At 42.9% G+C, this 21,892-nt stretch overlaps 2 long non-coding RNA genes across 16 annotated transcripts in view; one reads left to right on the top strand and one right to left on the bottom strand.

The window, feature by feature from the left end:
* LOC105495369 (uncharacterized) overlaps nt 1-21,892 on the top strand; it is a 252,278-nt gene that overhangs the window by 165,445 nt on the left and 64,941 nt on the right. The gene's annotated exons all lie outside the window — the stretch shown is intronic.
* Nucleotides 1-21,892, bottom strand: part of LOC112425989 (uncharacterized) — an 84,852-nt gene that overhangs the window by 21,534 nt on the left and 41,426 nt on the right. The window contains exon 3 of one of the 2 annotated variants that reach the window (XR_011608822.1): nt 10,698-10,721. The exons of the other annotated variant lie outside the window; for it this stretch is intronic. This is a non-coding gene — a long non-coding RNA (uncharacterized lncRNA). Of the gene's footprint in view, nt 1-10,697; nt 10,722-21,892 lie in introns of those variants that run through there. 2 annotated transcript variants of the gene reach the window in all.

Here is a 21,892-nt window from a genome sequence, read left to right as displayed (position 1 = left end):
ACACACACACACACACACACACACACACTTCAGACATCTGGTCAACCCAGCATCCCACAGACAGAGATTAAGTCTGAGTACATCAGAACATCTGGTCAACCCAAGAATCATGTGCACGCGCACGCGCGCACACACACACACGCCCCACATCCCACCACTATCACCAAATAGCACATTAAGGGATAGCTGGGCTCCTGGGAGATACAGCATGTTGACCAGGCAACAATTTGTAACTTAGGTATAGAAACAGCACTCCAAAATCCTGGTATAAAAGTGTATGATTTATTTATCTTCCCTTTTCTAACTTTAATATACATTTGCCCCCTGCCACTAAATGTGTTTTAGATTTTATTCTAAACTGGAGTGGTTTTTTTTTTTTCTTCTTCTTCTAATTTCAAGATTTCTCTTATTCTGGGAGAGGAGCCTAACAAATTAATTTAGTTTGTGGAGAAAATTGATTTTTCTGGAAGTTTTCAGTTCAGTTGTTTAGAATCCAAAGTGAAAATACTGTTTTCATGAACACAGGAGAAGGAGGAAAATGATGACAATTGTATGTGTGTGGGTGGGTGGTGGGGAGTGAGTTTGGATGAAATTAACTTTTAATACTAGATATTTAAATTTGAAACAAAAAAGGTGAGTCTTTTTCTCTTTTTCTTATTTTTCTTTTATGTTTCATCCCCCTCTCCACTGTGAAAGGCATACATGCTGATTCTACAAAATGTGAAAAACAGGCAAAGTATTTAGGAAAATCACCCATAATCTAGCAGTATAGATGCTCATTGTTAAACATTTTGATTTATTTCCTTCAGGTTGAGATAATGCTGTAGATAGAGTTTTGCATCATTTTTCATATACTGTCATATCTTGAGTATTTCCTCAAGTCATTAAATATCCATCAGTCATAATTTAAAATTATTGTGTAATCTCTCATTATACCACAATTTTACTATTTTTAATTGATGGATATTTAGCTTTTAAAAAATCTTTATTATAATTAACATCAGTGTGATGAACATCTTTATGCGTAAGTCATTGCCCCTTGTGTTGCACCCAAGGACCAAGATTGTTCAGAATGGCTGGTGCATAGAATATAAGGGGTGACACAGAGAGCTAGGGTTGGATAGGTAGGCAAGAAGCAGGTCTTTCCAGCCCCTGTAGCTCATGCTTAGGGTTTTGGACTGTATTCAAATCATAACCACAGCAATGATGATGATGAAGATGACCATAAAAGGCAATATTTACTGAGTTCTTTATTGTTTACTAGATACTTTTCCAAGGAGTCTTTATTTATTAACTCATTTAATTTTTGCAACAACTCTGAGTTACAGGCACAGTTTGCAAAACCAAAGCAGAGAGGTTGAGCCGTCTGGCCAATGTCTTAAGGCTGGTAAGACCCCAGACTGTAGAGCTGACCTAGTTCGTGATTTGGCTCATTGCCTTATGGCAATAGGGAGCCACTGAAGAATTTTGGATGGCCGGATGGGGAATATGATGAGTGAATTTGCATACTTAAAAAGGCTCATTCTGTTTACAGTAAGGAGAAGAGATGGTGGGGGAAAGAGTGGAAGTAGTAAGACCAAATCCGAGAGAGAAATAGAGGTAGTGAATGCTGGTGGCATTGGAAAAGAGGGAAGCGAATGAATTTGAGGAATATTCAGGGAGCTGATTGACAGGACTTGAATCTGGAGAGACTGGGACAGGAAAACTCGAATGGAGGGTGGAGTCTTGTGTCGAGATTAAGGGACAGTCGAATGACCTGCCTAACGTTAGCCAGCTACTAAGTGGAGAAGGTTGCATTTTGAGCACTAAAGTCTATGGTCTGGAGACAGTCTGGAAGAAGAAAGCTGTTCTGGATAGGACCCAGAACTAGAATTGGAGGATGGGGCCCAAACCATACAAGCTGGAACACTATCATATCGGGAATGCTGTCCTATGTTTAGAAAAGACAAGACGTGGAGCCTCAGTACTGCAAGGGGCTCCCCACATCAGCCACCCTCTGCCTGACATGTAAGAGTCTGCTTTGTTTGAGGAAGGGCGAGGAGACAGGAGAAGATGCAAGGGTAGGAAGGGGTCACTTCACACATTGCCTAACTCCAGGAAGCCACTCAGACGAGACAACTAGCTCCATGCAGGGGCTTCTGTAAGTGGCGTGACTGAGGGTTGGGGGGGTCTGTTTATTTGAGGAGACAGGTAATAATGACAGGTTGAGCCTTTAAATGTAAACCTAATTGCGTAGGTTTTCTTTTAGGGAGTGCTTTGAGCAAATGTGGTGACATTTTGGGGGAAACACATGGGTTTTGGAGATGGCCATTCTAAACTTGAATCCCGGTGTTTTCATTTTGTTTGTCTGTGACCACAGGAAAGCTGGCTTGCCTCTTTGAACAGCTGTTTATTAAACCATGAAACGGGGATAATATGGTTGCTCTGAATGAAATTGTCTATCTGTCTATCTATCAATCTACACATACATGTACCAACCACAGGACTTGTGATATATACAATATGTCAACGTGAACTCCATTTTATTTCTCCTACAACCTCCACTTGGCTTTCTTCCCCACTTTGCAGACCTTGGTTAGCCTCTTGATGCTTCTGAGCTTGTAATTTTGTCGTTCTTAATTTGAAGGTTGGTCCCTGGAAGACAGGTGGATTATCTAACACTTGTGTAGCTCTTTGTAATGGGCAAAGCACTTTCCAACAATATTCTCATTTAACATTCTTTACCTCAGCTCTGTCCATTGGGTGTTAAAATAATTCCCATTTAACAGTTGAAGAAACAGTCTCAGAGGGGCAACATGACCAGCCTAATCTCCAGAAAAGGTACAACGAGGACTTGGACCCTGGTCTCTCAAGCTTGGATTCCTTGCTCTTCCGTAAACCTCTGTCTCTTCTGCAGTACCAGGACGAAGGGAAGCCTTGGTCCCATATACAAACTGTTATTAGTTTAAAAACAAAGTACTGCCTTTCCATTACAACAGCCCTCTCTGGCCTGGGAGTAAATTGTCCCAGCCCACAGTTCACCCATGTTTCTTCTGCCTTGCTGGTAATGCCTTTGAGAGCTCAGAGATGTCAGCTATAACCCAACAAGGAAGCCAAACTTTATCCCTTCCTCCCCGTCAGTTCTTTCTTTCTGGACTCAGCCTCAGACCTCCATGAACACATTAGCACTTGAGCCTGTAGAGGTTGCACACTGTGTCATTTGTGTTTACATCTAATGGATAATGACCAAGCAACTGGCATCTAAGACAGTGTAGCTGATATCAAAAACACAAAACCCAGGCCAGGCACAGTGGCTCACGCCTGTAATCCCAGCACTTTGGGTGGCCAAGGTGGGGGGGTGGGGGGCGCAGATCACTTGAGGCCAGGAGTTCGAGACCAACCTGGCCAACAAGGCAAAAATCCCATCTCTACTAAAAATACAAGAAATTAGCTGGGCGTGATGTCACGTGCCTGTAATCCCAGCTGCTCAGGAGGCTGATGCAGGAGAATTGCCTGAACCTGGGAGGTGGAGGTTGCAGTGAGCTGAAACTGCACCACTGCACTCCAGCCTGGGCAACAGAGCAAGACTTTGTCTTAATAATAATAATAATAATAATAATAATCATAATCATAATCATAATAAAACTTAGGCTGGAATCTCTAGGCAAGCAGTGGTATTTGCATGTTTTGTTCAGTGCTGCACCCCCAGTGCCAAGAACAGTGCCTGGCACATAGCAGTTGCTCTGAAAATAATTGTTGAACAAATAATTGAACACATCTGTCAAACAAAGCTAATAATACCTCCCTCGCAGGGCTGTAGGGAGTATGTGATGAGGCAAGGCATATAAAGTGCTTAGTTTAGTGCCTGGCCCAATGTGACATTGTGATTCATGGTACCTGCTATTGTTGTGATTGTTGTTATTCTCTTTGGAGGTGGCACCACTTGGTTCCATTATTTAAAAAAAAAAAAAGTCAAAATGTTCAGATGTCCCCAGAATAAGGTGCTTTGCTGACAGTTGCTTTAAGCAAGGGAGAAAACTGTGCCTGCCAATGTGCAGAGAGCAATGTAAGGAGGAGGGAACATTTTGTCGCCCCCAGCCCTTGGGGCTGGACTGCCTTTGCCCCAAGTCCTAGTGAGTTTAGGAAACTTCTTGAAGTGCACAAGGAAAGGAGCAGAACTTCAGATTTGGTCGGAAGTTCTGTGCAGTTTGAGGGGAGGCTGTTGCCATCAGGGAAACCAGAGAATGCAGTAATTCAAGACCCCATTGCACTTTGTAGGAGAGTCCCAGGGATTCTGACTTGCTGTTCAGCCAATCGTCAATCTGAGTAATTGAGCTTTGATGACCTCAAGGTCTCCCTTGGGATTCCCGGAGACACGGTTCTGTCTCCTGTCTCCTGAAAGCCATCAGCTTCTGTGTAGAGGGAGCACGTGGCTACAGTGGGAGGGGAGACTGAGTTTTATTGCTGAGAGAGTCAGTTCCTCTGGTGAACAGAACCAGTGCTTGATGGTGTCACCACATCACTTACCTACACAATACCACATGCCAACGTAACATTATAGTCCAACTCAACAACAGTCCTGAACAAACAGTATTGCATCTCAACATGTCTTCAGAAATAATACTACAGCCTACGTGGCACCAGGGATCAAAATAATACTATGGCAATACAAAATTACATGCCAATATTCTACTCAAATATTGCCCACTAATTCAACGATGTCTTCAATACAACACACCTCAATGCAATGCACTATCCAGATGCAATGTTCTTAAGAAATCACTCTTTAACCCAATATGGCTCCTCCAGACAACTGTGGCGCAACATGTCCCAAGCCAATCTAACGCTGATTCAGCAATGCCTATCTAGCCCAAATAAGTGGAAAGAGAATACCAAATAGCACTATTGCTTTGGAAAACCCAGTTTCTCTCCTAACCAAACTTTGAGGTTGTGTATGACTGGGGTTTTCCCAACATCCGTCCCATTGGATTTGCCAACATGCAATATTTCCTTTGACCTTGACTGCTGTCTCCTCTCTCTCCTGTTCCCTTGGCCACCATTAGGCTCAGCTAACTGCGGTCGGGGATGTTGGTGCCAATTTGGGTCTTGGGGATGGCTCCAACGGAGAGATGGGGGGGAAGACGCCAGGCCTGGAGAGTGCCGTGGACAGAGTTCTCAGCATCCCTGGAAAGGGGGCTGTGCACTGGCAGTTCTGTGTGGTCTGCTTGTCCATCCAAGACAAACCTCAAACCCAACACTTGATTTGGCAGACGGGAAAAAATAGAACAAAGTTTGCTCCCTTTTTCAAGAAATGGACCCAGGGATCCCAGGCTATGCTCCACTCTTGGTCTTTTTCCTTTTTAAACAAACCGCCTGGCTTTTAAGATCTTCAAAATCCCATTAAAGGCTTTTACCCCTTCATATATTGGAGGCGTTTGATGAAAGGGGGTAAAGGGGAGGGAAAAGATAATGGGGCCTCAGAGAACAGAGACCAGAGGCCTTAATTTCGCCTGTCTCCCCTGCCGGTAATGGTGTTGGATGTAAACACTCCTCTGGTGAGCACTGGAGCCTGATTACAGGATGGCTGGGGAAAGAGGAAGTGTTTGCAAACCACAAGGAGGAATGTCGCCCTTTGAAGGAGTTTGGCATTTATTTTTTGCCTCCTCCACTGTCCCCCCCACAACCCCAACCCTACTACTTTTCTCCACTGCTTTCTTCTCTGGGTTCCTTGTACTGTAAACACAGTGACAGAAATTAGATGTGGGCAAATCTGTTAAACATTTTAAGTCGAAGTGGGGTTGGCAGTTGTCTTACTCCGTGGGATATGCGAGACGAAGCTAATAACTTCGTAATGGGCCTTTTGTTTTTGTCTGGGGACTGGTGGGAGGGAAGCAGAGAGCAGGAGCCAGGGGTGAGGAGGGGGATGCAGGATGGAAAGTCAGGCCCAGGCTGTTATTATGGAACCAGCCCAAGCTTCCAACGTTGGGGACCAAGTGAGCTGGACAGAGCCTTGACCCCAGTGTGTTCAAACGGCAGCCAATGACTGTCCCCCGTCAGCATGCCGCTTGCCTCTCATTCGTTGGGGCACATGCTCTCTGGTCTCCTAGTCACAAAGCACCTCTTCTTGACAGCTTCATGCTGCAAACTTCCATTGCCACCTCTTCATTTGTTCCATCCGTGAAATTCCCAGTGACGTCAATGGGGTTCCATATGCAAAACACGTGCAATCTGTGGGATCCCTGAGCGAGGCCAGGGAGCAAAGCGTTGGCGCTGTGGGTTTTATGCCTAGATGTCTTGCTGTCTGGAAACCTCCGCCTGGGATCAAGTTCCTGTTCTTAATTCTGGTCAGATGGCTGGAGTAGGAGCTTGGAAACCCACAACTGGAAATTCCATCAAATGATCATGTAATTAATTCAACTAATATGTATTGAGGGCATACTATGTAGCAAAGGGGGGCTTGATGTTAGGGATTTGTGGGTGAGTAAGACAAGCTTGGCCTTTGCTTTCATGAGGAGCTTAGAGTCTAGTGTGTTGTCAATTAAATATATAATTTCACAAATGATTATTTAATTACAACAGGAGCTGCAGGAAAGAGGAGATATATAGCATAAAATGGGATGCCTAGTTTAGTCTAGCCTGTAGGAGGAGGTGGGTGCAGGAGTCCACTTTTTATCTTTAGTAGGATGATAGTTTAACCCAGGAATTTGCAACCTAGGGACTAAGGACACTTAGTTCTTAGGAGTTCCATAAACTCCAATGTATCCGCTGTCTTCCAAGCTATCCAGAGTAGATGTCTGTCTCCTGGCCTTTCCTGGAATTTTCCAAGGTCGAAATTATTATTGCATCCTTTTAAACAAATCCGTTTTGATGGTCTAACCCTCCTGGCTATGTGCCAACCTGATGCTTTTGGGTGCTTTACTAGTTATAACTGCAATTGACAATACTGGGGACATTTATTTGATGACTACTTTAGGACAGTGCTTTGCTGGGTTGGCAAGAATGTTGCCATACATGATTTGATTTCTTTTTCACAGAAGAGATTAATGGAGAAACTGAAGCTTAGACAGGTTGAATCAATTCTTCAGGTACTAAAGATTACGCAACTACTGAATGGTGGAACCAGGATTCCAACCCAAGACTTCAATATCTTAATCCATTACTCTTCCCCAGTAATACCTTTCCTTTCATAGCCTTTTTAGTCTGCTGGTGCCTGACTTACATTAGAGGATAAATTTCCCAAGGGCAAGGAATGTGCCCTTTAGCTCTTTGTTATCAGTATCTTCAAATATATACATGGAATTTGCTATGTGGATGGTTCTGTACTATGACTAGGGAAACTTAATACTTCTTTATTTCTGTTTGTTAACATTTCATTCATTGTGGGTGATATACGTTTAATCCGTGTGCGTCGAGCTGTTCTCCTTCCCAGATTTAACGTCCAGGCTCCCTTTTATTTCTTCTTAGGACTAACACATTTTTGACCAACTCTCTGCTCTAGTACATTCTTCTGGATTTCCCAGTTACTATTTGCACAAAACTAGAAAAAGTGATTCAGAAAAAGCTGTTGTAGAACTTCTCAGAGAGTCCAAAATCAAAAGGAGATCTGTTCAGGTGTTAGCAGAGTTGGAAGGAAGGCTGCTCCTGGGCTCATGGGGGTGTCTCCAGCTTGGTCCAGTCACCTGGGAGAGATATGGCAGATTGAAGACTGGCACAAATTCTGTGTTCTTCCTCATTCTGAGAGGTGGAGTCTCATTTTCTTCTTCTTGAACATGTCTGGCTCTAGCAACTTGCTCAGCCAGTAGAATGTGATGGGAGTGCTATTCTAGAACTTTCAAGCCTAGGTCATAAGAACTGTTCAGCTTCTCCCGGGGCCTCTTGGAACACTTGCTCTTGGAATCAGCAGCCATGCTGGGAGGAAGTCCAAGCAACCTCATGACGAGGTCCACATGGAGGGGAATCAAAGGCCCCAGGCTGACATGACAGTTTTGCCATGTGAATGAATACTCTATCCTCATTGGAAATGTTGGAAATTAATACTCTATCCTCATTGGAAATGTTCCATCTGATACTGCATGGAACAGAATATGCCATCTCTGCTGATCCCTGCTAAATTACAAATTTGTGAGCAAAATGAATGACCGTAATTATCTTAAGTTCCTGAGTTTTTGAGATGGTTCGTCACACAGCAATTGATAACTGTAACAGAAATCTCTTCTCCTACAAGACTGGCCATCTGTCTTATTGATGCAGATAGGAGCAGAGAAACTTGGGCTTCTCCAGGCTAACATCAGTTATTTCAAAATTCGTTTGCTAAACATTGCTTTGAAAACATAGTTTTATCCTGAGAAGGTTTTTTGAGGGGTGGGGAGGGATTGAAGTGAAAGATTGGGCAGAGCCACAGATCCCATTCCTTCTTCTACTTTAACTCTTTTGTATACTGGGATCCTAATTATAGCTAATGGCGGTCATTCATAAAATGCTTCTTATATGAAATATACCATCCTAAGCATTTTCCATAGATTATTTATTCCTTATCAACACTTGAATTAGGTACTATTATTGTTCCCATTTCATGGAAGAGAAAACTCAGGCACAGAGAGAATAAATCACTTTCCTAAAGCCACATAGCTAGTGTGGCAGAACGCAGAATCAAACTCAGGATATCTGGCTCCAGAATTGATGCTCAAAACAATTCTCTATACTGTTTTGCATAAGTTTACATTTGAACACAAAGGCTTTATGCTGAAAGAAATACCAAAAAGTATTGTGTTTAGCATTTACTATTTTCTATGGCTTGTCATGGTGCTAGACTCAGGGGATTTAGAGATGAATTGATGGCCGGGCGCAGTGGCTCACGCCTGTAATCCCAGCACTTTGGGAGGCCGAGGCGGGCAGATCATGAGGTCAGGAGATCGAGACCATCCTGGATGACACGGTGAAACCCCGTCTCTACTAAAAATACAAAAAAGTAGCTAGGCGTGGTGGCGGGCGCCGGTTGTCCCAGCTACTCAGGAGGCTGAGGCAGGAGAATGGTGTGAACCCAGGAGGTAGAGGTTGCAGTGAGCTGAGATCGCCCCACTGCACTCCAGTCTGGGCGACAGAGCGAGACTCCATTTCAAAAAAGAGATGAATTGATAATAATTATAGTTAAACATTGTGCTAAACAGTTTGCTAAACTACATTATCTCATTTAATTTTAATAGCAATCATGTTATTACTCTTATCCCTATTTAACAGATGAGAAAATTAAGCTTCAGAGGAATTAAGGAGCTTGCTTCAGGCCATATGGGTGGTCTGACCACAAAGTCTGTTCCTAACTGCGTTGTGCTTGGTTGACACCCTCTGTTTTTTCAGAATCTGGTTGGGGAGGTGGACTAAGGAACAGATGCAATAAGAAGATACAAATGCTCTAAAGTAGGAATGTTATAAGGTGCTGGGGTGGGAGGGCGTGAAGGAGAAAGATCCTAATTTTGCCCAGGGAAGAAGAGAAATGATTGTTTTTAGAGGTGCTGACAGCTCAGGGATAAATAGTTAGACTTTGCCAGTCACGCAAAGGAGATAGAAGTCATTCCAGGTGGAGCTGGGTGGGGAGAGGGTACAGGAAGCGTAAAGGTGAAAAAGCTAGGAAGAAATGATACATGAAGGAAACAAGCAGCCACATCTGCATTGCAGTGGATATCACCGGACAAGGGTGCTGGAGAAAATGGCAGAGCAGCCTACAAGGAAGCATTGTTCTCTACCAAGTGCTTTGAACTCATCCCCGACAATGGTGATGTTTTCAAGAAGGTTGACATTGACTCAGAAATAAGGAGCATCCACATAAACCTGTCCTTGCCATTTGGCTCCAGCTCCTACCTACTGTTTAAAAGCAGCATTTGCAGAAAGCAGAGGTCTCTGCAATTCATGTAAGCCTGTCTTATTCCCCAAGAACACATCATTTATTTCCTATAAGTGCCTGTCTTCCTCTTCTTCAAATATGCTCAGGGTTACAACTTTCTCTGCTTCCTGGGGGAGTTGCCCACTCTACACAGTAATTACTCACTGCATAAAGGCTGTCTCCAGACTCTCCTTCTCAGCCCTTTTTTCCCTGACCCTTTGCAACTGACCATTGAAAGGGTGAGCACACTGCCTCTCTACTTGTCAAAAGACAACCGCCATTTTGGATCTCATCTGAAAATGGATGTCCCCGGGGAAAGCATCCTTTTCTCCGCTCCCTCCTTTCGTTAGTTTGAAGTCAGTGTAATTTATTTTGTGCTTTTCTTCCTCTTTTCTACACATCCAACCAGAAAAAATGGAGATTTATCTATTTATAATGTAATTATAAAGTTGATCTCATGCCCAAGTCATGCGATGTCCACATTGATTACGGGTGATGAATGCAAGCTTCTAAGTCATAAATACAAGTACAAATACAACTTTATTTAACCTCCTTGAGTGTCATTCTTCTCATCTGTGAAATGAAGTCATATATCCTGTTCGATTCATCTTTATCACATCCAGCAAGGTCGATGGAACAGATATGCAAAAACATTTTACACACTATAAAGCAAGCTACAAACATAAAGTGCCAATAGCCATGATATCAGCAGTAGCTAAATTAGTAATAATAATGCTTTTTGAAAATGAAAAAGAATGGTTCAATAAGAGCTGGACTTCATGGGTTTGGAATTCCACTTCCTCTATTTAAGAGCTGTGTGACCTTGGGCAAGTTGTTTAGCCTTTCTGTGCCTCAGTTTCCTCCACTGTAAAAAGATGATAACGTCTTCCTCAAAGAGTTGTCAGAAGAATTAAATCAATGAATACAAAAGTACTTAGAATAGTGCCTGGCACATTATAAGCACTATACAAATGTTTGTTATTGTTATTACTATTCTTTACAACTTGTTTCTACATTTGCAGGTGGAAATTTTAACTTCTTTGGATAAAAATATCCCTCCAGTTTCAGACCCTCATATTCTGTAATTTATTCTAGTTAATTATAAAAACTAGTAACATGAATAATTGAGTAATAAGTGGACCCCTCATAACTCAGAAAGACAGTTATTTGCAAAAAGGAAGTTTTGGATGCAGGCCATAATTTTGGGCATCTTAGCCATCAAAGCCCTAAACATAGCGGGCTTTTTCCAGGTTCTTTGTTGTACGACACTAAGGCTTTAGGGCAGTGGAATTAGAAAACGATCCACTCTAATACAACTCAGTTATTTGTCCACAGTATGCAGTCGATAAATACTTTTATAAAGACATTTATGATGAGAAGTCTTTATATGGTTTTTGTACTTACCTTGTTAGTGATTGCTCAGATAAAGGTGTCTGATAAGGTCCAGGCTTGGCCTCATCATGAACCAAAATCAATACTCTGGAAACTCTGGCTTTCCACCCCTCTCTCACCTCCGCTATGCTATGCCTAACTGTCACCTATTACTCACCCAAAGGATGGTAAAACTTTTAAAATCCCCCCCAAAAATACCCCTCACAATGAAAATGTATGAAAGAGATTAAGGCACGGAATGAAAACTATTTTTATAGGCAGTTTGGCCTGAGCTTTGAAGTTCAATAGGGAGTGATGTATTGCTATCAGCTTGGATTTCACACCTATTCAATTCTGTAGCCAGGTAATGATGAACAACCTCCTTTGGGTATAGAAGAATGAAACAAAATTAAGGCAAGCTGTGAAACGGCCCCCTTGCTGCAATTTCATCTCCGGGATAGAGTGGAAGTTGCCAGAGTGTGTTTATACATTTTTTCCCCCTTTAAATTAGAAAGGTGGTGTGACAATACTGAAAATATTTTGCAAAAAGAAGAAATTATCGCTTATGATCCCAACACCCAAAGACAAAACAAAATTTTTATTTTAAAATGTTACCGGTTAGTTCTGGTTCCTATGCAGACGTATGATTACAGAGTTGCATGCAGAATTTACTTTAAAAGTGTTTTCATTCTTAACTAGGCATTTTATCATCCTTTCTGCTTCACTTTTCCCAAGTGAAAAAACAAACATAAAGTCATCATCTTGCTTGGAAAGTGAGTATTGCTGCATCATGTTTATTTATTTTTAATTTTTATTTATTTTACTTTACGTTCTGGGTTACGTGTGCAGAATGTGCAGGTTTGTTACATAGGTATACATGTGTCATGGTGGTTTGCTGCACCTATCAACCCATCATCTAGGTTTTAAGCCCCGCATGCATTAAGTATTTGTCCTAATGCTGCATCATGTTTATTACCAAGCATCATCTTTCATAGAGAGCTTTATTTTTTTGTCCTTGGAGGTTTTCTTTCTTTCTTTCTTTCTTTCTTTCTTTCTTTCTTTCTTTCTTTCTTTCTTTCTTTCTTTCTTTCTTTCTTTCTTTTTTTTTTTTGAGACGAAGTCTCGCTCTGTCGCCCAGGCTGGAGTGCAGTGGCGCGATCTCAGCTCACTGCAAGCTCCGCCTCCCAGATTCATGCCATTCTCCTGCCTCAGCTTCCTGAGTAGCTGGGACCACAGGCGCCCACCACCTTGCCTGGCTAATTTTTTGTATTTTCAGTAGAGACAGGGTTTCACCATGTTAACCAGGATGGTCTTGATCTTGTGACCTCGTGATCCGCCCGCTTAGGCCTCCCAAAGTGTTGGGATTACAGGTATGAGCCACCACACCTGGTGGAGGTTTTCAAATTGAGTGAGAAGCACGTTGCATTTCTGCAACAAATAGCCTTCATTTAGACTCTTTGCCCATATGGAAGACCATTGTGTCCAAGATTGGAAGTGAAGTTATTCATTGGCCTTCAGATTCTTACAGTAAGGCAAGGTCCACCCTCTCAGATCCAACTGTGCTCATCTCTGATCCAGTATCGATACCCAGCCTGCTCTCTGAGATCACCATGGGAACAGGGAAGCTTCTCCCAGCATCTGCACTCAATAATTACTCTGGGATCCCCTCCTCCCACCCTACGCAGCCCTTGGATATGCCAAGCTTGTTCTTATTAGGACTTTTGCATCTGCTGTTCCCACTGTCTGTGACCCTCTTGCCAATTTCTGCATGGCCAGCTCCTCATCACTTAGGTCTTTCTGATCCAATGTCACCTTTTCAGAGGCCCTCTCCAACTGTCCTCATACCCCACCTAGTCATCATTCTCTGCCCCACTGCCTTATTATTTTATCCATTGCACTTGCCACTCTGACAATATCCTACTTATCTGTTTGTGCACATGCCCTGACACGTGTCTACTTCTGTGTACCCACACCTGGCCCCATGTTGAGTGAATGAATGAGAGTATAGCTCACTTAGATCCAGCCTGCTTCACTGCACCCCACCTTGTGAATGCACCTTAAGCATTTATTCAGGCTGGGATGGGAACAAGACACTAAACTGCGGCTCCAATTATTTGCATTGTTATTTGCAACTTATTAGCATTTATTTATGCAGCACCTGTGAGGAGCATGTGGGCCCTGTGATGAGGGCTCAGCATGCACTGTGTTGTTTCATCCTTATAACAACTTTATATTATGAGTAAGCTGACTTTCCGCCTTTCCGTTTTTCTGTTCCTCACATACCAACTCAGTCACTCACCGTTTCAATGGCCTGGCTATTTGCCGCCTTCTGAGTTAAGCCCTCTAGCCTGGACTTCGCCTTTCTGCTTTTACCCTGCCCTAGGACGGCAGGGAGATTTACTGGGCAGGTCCACAAAGGCAGCAGAGAGGGGGAATCTTATAGAAATTCACTGTCATTCAGTAAAGCATTTCTTGAAATCTACTACATGATGGGATGTGGTGATAGAGAAGGCTATGCCTGATCCCTTCTGAAGCCTGTATAATATTAACTCCCTCCCTCCCTTCCTTTGTCCTTCTCTCCCTCCTCTCTTTGTCTCTCGCTCACCTCTTCCTTCACACCAGGTTATTGGTGGGAGAAGCAAGATACAGGCAATGGTTGCTCAGAAGGAAGTTCAGGAGACTGAGGGCTCCTCTGGGAACCTCTTGTGCTCTGTGGATCCTGGGAACTGCTCATCCACATGGTTCACCTGAAATGGGGTGTGTGTGTGAGAGAGTGTGTATGTGTGTGAGAGTGTGTGTGAGAAAGTGTGTGAGACTGTGTGTGCATGTGTGTGAGGCTGTATGCGAGAGGTTGTGTGGGAGAGTGATGAGAATGTGTGAGTATGAGAATGTGAGTGTGTGAGTGTGAGAATGTGAGTGTGTGTGAGTGTATGGAGAGCATGAGAATGTGAGAGTGCATGTGTGTGCACAAGTGTGTGAAAGTGTGTGAGAGTGTGAGGGACTGTGTGTGCATGTGCGTGAGGCTATGTGTGTGTATGAAAGTGTGTGGGAGAGTGGAATGAGAATGTGTATGAGAATGTCAGCGTGTGTGTGAGTGTATGGAGACTGTGAGAATGTGACTGTGTGTGCATTCATGTGTGTGAAAGTGTGTGTGTGCATCCATGTGTGTGTGAAAGTGTGTGTGTGGAAATGTGAGTGTGTGTGAGTGTGTGTGCATACATGTGTGTAAAGTGTGTCTGAGCGTGTGTGCATACATGTTTGTGAAAGGGTGTGTGAATGTGTATGGGAATGTGTGACTGTGTGAGTGCATGGAGAGAGAATGTGTATGTGTATGAATGTGAGAATGTGACAGTGTGAGAGTGTGTGTGCACACATGCATGTAAGTGTGTAGGGAATGTGTGAGTGTGTGAGAGTGTAAAGGTGTGTGAGTGAGAAAGTGTGTGAAAGTATGAGTGCATGTGCATGCAAGTGTGTGAAAGTGTGTGTGGGAATGTCAGTGTGTGTGTGAGTGTGAGAATTGTATGTGAATGTGAGTGTAAGAATGTATGTGAGTCTGAGAATGTATGAGTGTGTGTATGTGAAAGAGCATGTGTGTGAGAAAGTGTGTATGTGTGTGTGTGAAAGTGTGTGTGACCATATGTGAATGTGTGAGGAAAGTGCATGACCATGTGTGAATGTGTGAGAAAGTGTGTATGAGCGTGTGTGTGAAAAGTGTGTGCACATGTGTGTAAGAGTGTGAAAGTGTGTGTGAGTGTGTATGTGTGAACATATGTATGTGTGAGGAAGTGTGTGAGAATGTGTGTGTGTATAAAAGTGTGTGTATGTGTGTGAACGTGTGAGAGTGTGTGTGTTAGTATGTGTGTTAGTGTGAGAAAGTGTGTGTGTATGTGAGTCTGAGTGTATGTGTGTGAGCATGTGTGGGGCACAGGGGATGACTCAAATGCTGAGTCACCTTGGCTGTTGTGCCTGCCCAGCAGGTCACTCAGCTGCATAGTGAGATGGGAGAGAAGTGGGGGCATGTTTTTCACAGTTGGTACTCAGGTGGAAAGCTCCCTGTTTAAAGTGATCAGGAGGAGGGCGCCCAGCCCACCATGCATCTCACTGACTATTCAGAGGGAACAACATATGGAACCAGTGCCCAGGCTCCAGCATTTGTCCATTGTGGATTAAAGATTTCTGCTTCCTCCAATTTTTGACTGGCTAGAATCAGCTAGGCCACTGCAAGCTAGTGCACTGGTGGGGCAGGAGGATTGGTACAGAATGAAGATTCCCCTCTCCCCTTCAACTTTCCTGTCAGAAACTTTATCGTCCCAACAGCAGTCCTTTGGAATATCCGTGTGACTCCACGCTTCCTGGAGGCCCCGTCTTTACTGATGGCTGAAGACTTAATCAAAACTTACTTGACTTCCTTTTAACCACTCCCTAAGCTCTGTCCCTTATACTTAGCCTTCAGTTCCCCGTTCTGAGATCTTGTCTCCCTGATTCTGTGCTCCATCCTAAAGGCTCAAGTGAGAATCTAAGGCATTGAATTTCAGCAAGAATCTCATTTCCTTCTTGTCCCCAGTTGACTACACTCATGCTATCTTCTAAATCTTCCTCCGGTGAGAGGAAGTAAGGTAATTTTTACTTTTCATTTAACAGTTGAGGGAAATGGAAGAACACAGAGGTTATGCAACTTCCCCACGATCACACAGTATGTGAACTTCCAATTCACAAACTCAAAACCCAATTGTCTGACTTTAAAGCCTCTTTGTTCCTGTGTGGCCAATATTTGACTCTCCATATTGCCAAGAAACTAGAGGCAAGACCAGGGGTCACTGAGTACCCAGCTGCTGCACCTACTGACTTCACTCCTTTCCTCACAGAACCTGCGACTGGATTGGGGATGAAGCCACCAACTCATTGCCCAAGTGGTATTGCTTCATGTTTGTTTTTCCATCTGTAAAATGGGCTTAATAATAGCAGGGGTGTTGTGGGCCAGATTAATGAACGTTTGGACAAGTTATTTGAGATTACCTGGATGAAAGGTGTGAGGGGAGTGCCAAGGGTTATTAGTGCAGAGGCATTTGCCAGGACTAATTTAGGATTACCCATGCTTCCCAGTTAGCAGCCTCCATAGTGATCACTTACTCAAGGAATAGTTAGAGGGCAGGCAATATCCCAACATCAGGCCTGGCTTGTGATGGCAGAGGGTATAGGCTACGGTGGCTTTTCATGAGAATATTGCCTCATTCCTCATTGGTGGTTTGTCCTTCCATGTTGAAGTCTATGGTCCCACTGATGTATGACCTTTGACTTAGTAGAAAGAGGACAACAGGATCAATAAGATAGGCTGAGGACCCACAGAAGAGATACACCCCAATACAACTTTTGCCTCTCTATGAGCAAGATGATGACCACAGGTGCCCTAGGTAGCCAAAGAACCTGGAAATCAATAGAAAAAATCAACAACTACCTATGCATGGAAGGAATGGGTGATGAATACATTTTACACAAGAATATCCACACAGTCTCAGAAAGATACAAACTCTATCAGACTGAAACTAAAAAGCCAAAAAGAAATTTCTCCTCTTCATTCTGCTTTACTTTTTATTATACTGTTCAATTTTACTTTTTTTTTTAAATAAAAGTTTCAGAAGAGTTTTGGATTTACAGAAAAATCATCAAGATAGTATAGAGCTCTCACCTGTCCCACATGCAGTATCCTCTATAATTAACATCTTACATGAGTATGGTATATTTGTCACAGTGAATGAACCAATATTGATGCATTATTGTTAACACCCATACTTCATTATTCAGACTTCCTTAGTGTATCCTCAATGTCCTTTTTCTGTTCTAGGATCTCATCCAGGATATCACACTACATTTAGTTGTCCCATCTCCTTAGGCTCCTCTTGCTGTGACCATTTCCTAGACTTTCTTTGTTTTTGATGACCTTGACAGCTTTGAGGAGTACTGGTCAGATATTTTGTAGGATGTCCTTCAATTGGGGTTTGTTTGATGTTTTTCTCATGATTAGACTAGGGTTATGGGTTTTGCTAAGTCAGACAGACATGACTCCATCCTCAAGAAGCTCGTAATCTAGTGGAGAAGTTTGACATGGCCATTTTTGAATGCAGTTTGTTAAATGGTGCTAATGTCATCTTGGGATGCCCTTGCTGCTTTTAAATGGCACACAATACTGGTATGACCAGCCAGACTCTTGTCTCATTTCTCTATCTTGGTGTTCTCTAACAGAAACAGAGAAAAATTGGTTCATCTATGAAGGGTAGTGGGTGCCTGTTGAAGAGACTATCATAGTTGACCCATATCAGAGCAGAAACAAAGAAAATTACCATATCAATTGACTTCATATGTGCCCTTCAGCTTTAGTTGATGGTTTAACTCACACACATGAAGACCCTGATCATTTTAATCAGACTTGCTATTTTTTCTGGCTTAAGTAAATTATTTTATTTTCGTGCTCCCATGAAAGTCCAGTTCAGTGTGGGCATCAGTCTAGCTACTTCATTAGTCAACTCAAGGCTTTATTGGTAACATGACCTTCTGCTGGATAAAGGTGTGCAAAACCCTTCACTGAATCAAGTTCTCATGGGGGATTTTCCCAGGAACTGGGGAGATCAGCTTAATAAAGAAGCTGTAAGGTGTGAAAAGGCTCCACACACGATGGGTCCAGATCTTAGCTCTGTGAAGTTACTTGGCCTGCTTAAGTCTTAGTTTCTTCAGCTGTGAAATAGAAATAAAAACCCTTATTTCACAGGCTCTACAAAAGGTAATATATTTGTTAGCTGCAAAGTCCTGTCGTGATGGAAAAAAAATATTTGAAGAATCACTAGATGGTGGGTGATGTGTTTTGGCTGCGTTCCCCACCCAAAATCTCATCTTGAATTGTCATTCCATAATCCCCACATATCAGGGGAGAGACCAAGTGAAGGTATTTAAATCATGGTGGCAGTTTCCCCCATACTGTTCTTGTGATAGTGAGTGAGTGAGTTCTCACAAGATCTGATGGTTTCATAAGTACTTGGTAGCTCCTCCTGCATTCATTCTCCTTCCTGCCATCTTGTGAAGAAGCCACTTTGTTTCCCCTTTGCCTTCCACCATGATTGCGAGTCTCCTAGGGCCTCCTCAGCCATACTAAACTGAATCAATTAAACCTCTTTCCTTTACAAATGACCCAGTCTTGGGCAGTTCTTTATAGCAGTGTGAAAATGAACTAATACCGTGGGTTTGTTTTGGTCATGGTTGTAATCGTCAGCACTTTGCACGGTGCCTGGAACATAGCAGGATGTCAGTTAATGTTGTTAAATGAATGAATTAATGAATGAATCAATGGAGATGGTTGGATGGATGAATAAATGGATGGAAGGAAGTAATGATGGCCAGATGGATGAATAAATAAATGAATAGGTGGATGGAAGGATGGATGGATAGGTGGATGCATAAATGAATGATGAATAAATGAATGATTAAGAGTGGTAATCAGGGCCCCTCCTACAAATGGGTCTTTTCTCTCTGGTTCCTTGTAATCAGAGGAAGGCAATTATCTCAAATTTGGTTTCTGCCTTACAACTGTTTTGTGGCTTTGAGCCAGCCAACTAACCTCTAAGTTTTCTTGCTCGTAAAAGGACGATAATGACACCTTCTTTGGGAGCTGCTGGTGTAGTGGATGTTGAGAAAATTAATTGGGTGGTGGTAAATGGCTCTGAGATCTCCAGATGAAAGGGGCAACAGAGGTGAGCTGTTATTATGCTTGTTATGTTGAGTTCCCTCTCACCGCTTCTGCCTCCCTCAAGGTGGCTCTTCTCAGCCTCCTGGGGCTTCATGGTGCCCTAGAAGCAAGTTTTACTTAGAGACGAAACCTATCTTTCATTGGACTGACTCTTCCCTGGGGTCATTTGGCAGAAGGCTTCCAGGTGAGAGAGATATAATCCTAGGAACTTGGCTGCCCTGCCTCAGTTCCTTCTAGGAGGATTGATTTTCCCAAATGCCAACCAGGCCCTGCACTGCATAACAGCCTGAAAACAGACTCCCTTTTCCTCCCTCCTGGTACAATAAAATAAGAGATTCCTCTAGATCCTCTATTTTGGGAGTCTCACCTGTTGGCAAGACCTGGGCTTAGAACTGGAGACCAGGTGCCTACCATCTGGTGTCCAAAGAGACCTGGGATTCATTTACATCCACTACCAGATTATAGCCATCTTCCTTTCCCATTTCCCATATGTGGCACCCCAGGTTGAAGGCATAGAATACACATGTCTTTCAGTTTGTGTGTCTCTGATAGAGATAAAAAGGTCACAGACACTGGAGCTAGAAAGATGGTTTGGATGCACAACTGTGTGCGCTTGGACAAATTACTTAACTTCCCTGAAATTTACTTTTTACATCTGTAAAAAAAGGGATATAATGCCAACCACATAAGCTCATTGGAAGAATTCAATGAGATGGTGCATGTTAAAGTGCTCAGAAGTTAGGCTGCTTTCTTCTTCTCCTCTTCCCTTTCTATTTTAAGAATGTTCTTGAAATTTCTTCTACTCATAATGTATCTTGCCTTGTTTTTTGTGCTTCCTATCTCAGTAAACATCAAGTTTCTGGATCCAGAGATGTGGATGAAAGTCTTACTTCATTCTTGACACCACAGCCCATCACTGTCCAAGGGCAGATTTTTCTTATGCTAGCTCAATTCTGTGCCTTCTTCCATCTTTCTTGCCAGACAATGGCAACAGCTTCCTTGCTGGTCTCATTTTATCTCCTTCAGCCTATCCTCTTTTGGAAGGCACAGGGTTTGTATTACAGTATAAATCTAACTAACTATTCCCCCACTTGAAGCCTCTCAATGCCTTCCCAAAGAAAGCAGAGGCCTCGGATGCCACATATGGCATCCCCTCTGTGCCCTTTGTAGTTGGAATTGAATGCAATTGCCAGGATACCCTTTCTCCTCTCCTCTCCTCTCTTCTCTTTTCTTCTTACTCTTCTCCTCCTCTCATTTCTCCCTTTCTTTGTTATCCTCTTCCTTCTCTCTCCTTCTCTCTTTCTTCTTCCCTTTCCCATCTTGTTTCTCCTTCTTCTTTCTTTCTCTGCCTCTTCCTCTTTGACCATCCTGTTTTTTCTCCTCAAATTTATTCTCTGCCTATCTCTCTCTCTCTTTACGCCATGCTTATCTCTCTTAGATGCCTCTTCCCTGAATTGACATGGGAAAGAATCCCATACTGTGGCCACCGCCTCTTTGTATAGGGCAAAAGGGCATTGGAAGAAGAAACTTCATAATACACCCTTCCCTGTTGAAATGACTGTGCATTGGGGAATCCAGCGAGGTTACTGAAGCCTGTTTGACCACGTAGTTCTGATTGGAGAGTGATGTGGGCCTTCCCTGTACTCTCCTCTGTCGGTTGCTGTTCTTTTTTTTTGTTTTCCATGAATGTGACAACTCAAAGCTGTTTTGTTCCTTGAGCAAGTTTAATAACTAATATTTCTCTATCACTGTAGCACCTTATTCCCTGAGAATGAGAAGTAATCACATTGTTTTTGCTTGTTTGTTTGTTTTGGAGATGGAGTCTCACTCTGTTGCCCAGGCTGGAGTGCAGTGACACGATCTCGGCTCACTGCAACCTCTGCCTCCCAGGTTCGAGCAATTCTCCTGCCTCAGCCTCCCGAGTAGCTGGGATTACAGGTGCCTGCTACCACACCCAGCTAATTTTTGTATTTTTAGTAGATACAGGGTTTCGCCATGTTGGCTAGGCTGGTCTTGAACTCTTGACCTCAGGTGATCCGCCCACCTCAGCCTCCGAAAGTGCTGGGATTACAGGCATGAGCCACTGTGCCCGGCCAATTACATTGTTTCTTAATTATAAATTTCTTAAGGGCAGAGACCATATTTCATACATATTTCCATCTTCAACAAGACGTGCACAGTTCCTGGTACAAAGTCAGAGTGCCATCAATATTCGTTAAATTGAATGGAGTGGAGAAATAATATCCTCCTGATTGGAGTCTTTTAGACTTAATCCCCTTTGGTGCCCACACCTCTCTAAATAGATCAGATTAATCTATAATAATAAGGAAAATTGAGACCCCCTTTGCCCAGGGCAGAAAAATTTCAGCCAGATCCATTTCAGCAGGGTGATTTTCCTGCTGAAGATGTGTAAAGATGGACTCTCCACAGAAGTTCTGTTTTCCTTTCAAGCATTGTATCCTGGAACCTAAGTATGTTCTTTTAAATATCCATGCAGATTTCCCACCTTTGCTTCACTTTGAACCTGGTATTTCTTGTTTGAATGTGAAGAGTGACTTCCAAGAAACTTTGCCTTAAAATGATTCCCAGGGTTGAAGATAGAAGCTGAGATTTTCTCTCTCCTCTTTCCTTTATTTCTTTAGATTCACAGCTTCTGATTTTGGCTCTGCTACTAATCATCTTGAGTGAGTCATTTTCCTTCTTGGTGTCAGTTTCCTCAAGTGTTAGTGAAAAGCTGCACAAAACATGACCCACTGCCTGTTTTTGTAAATAAAGTTTTATTGGAACACAATCATGCCCATTTGTGTAGGTATCTTCTTGGGTTGTGTTTGTGCTACAATAGTAAAGTAGTTATGACAGAGACTATATGGTCTAAAAAGTCTAAAACATTTCCTGTCTAGTCTGTTACAAAAAGGGTTTGCCAACCCCTG

This window comes from Macaca nemestrina, chromosome 10 (genome assembly GCF_043159975.1).
Source record: "Macaca nemestrina isolate mMacNem1 chromosome 10, mMacNem.hap1, whole genome shotgun sequence".
Lineage (NCBI taxonomy): Eukaryota > Metazoa > Chordata > Mammalia > Primates > Cercopithecidae > Macaca > Macaca nemestrina.
This window is presented reverse-complemented; position numbering and strand designations above follow the sequence as displayed.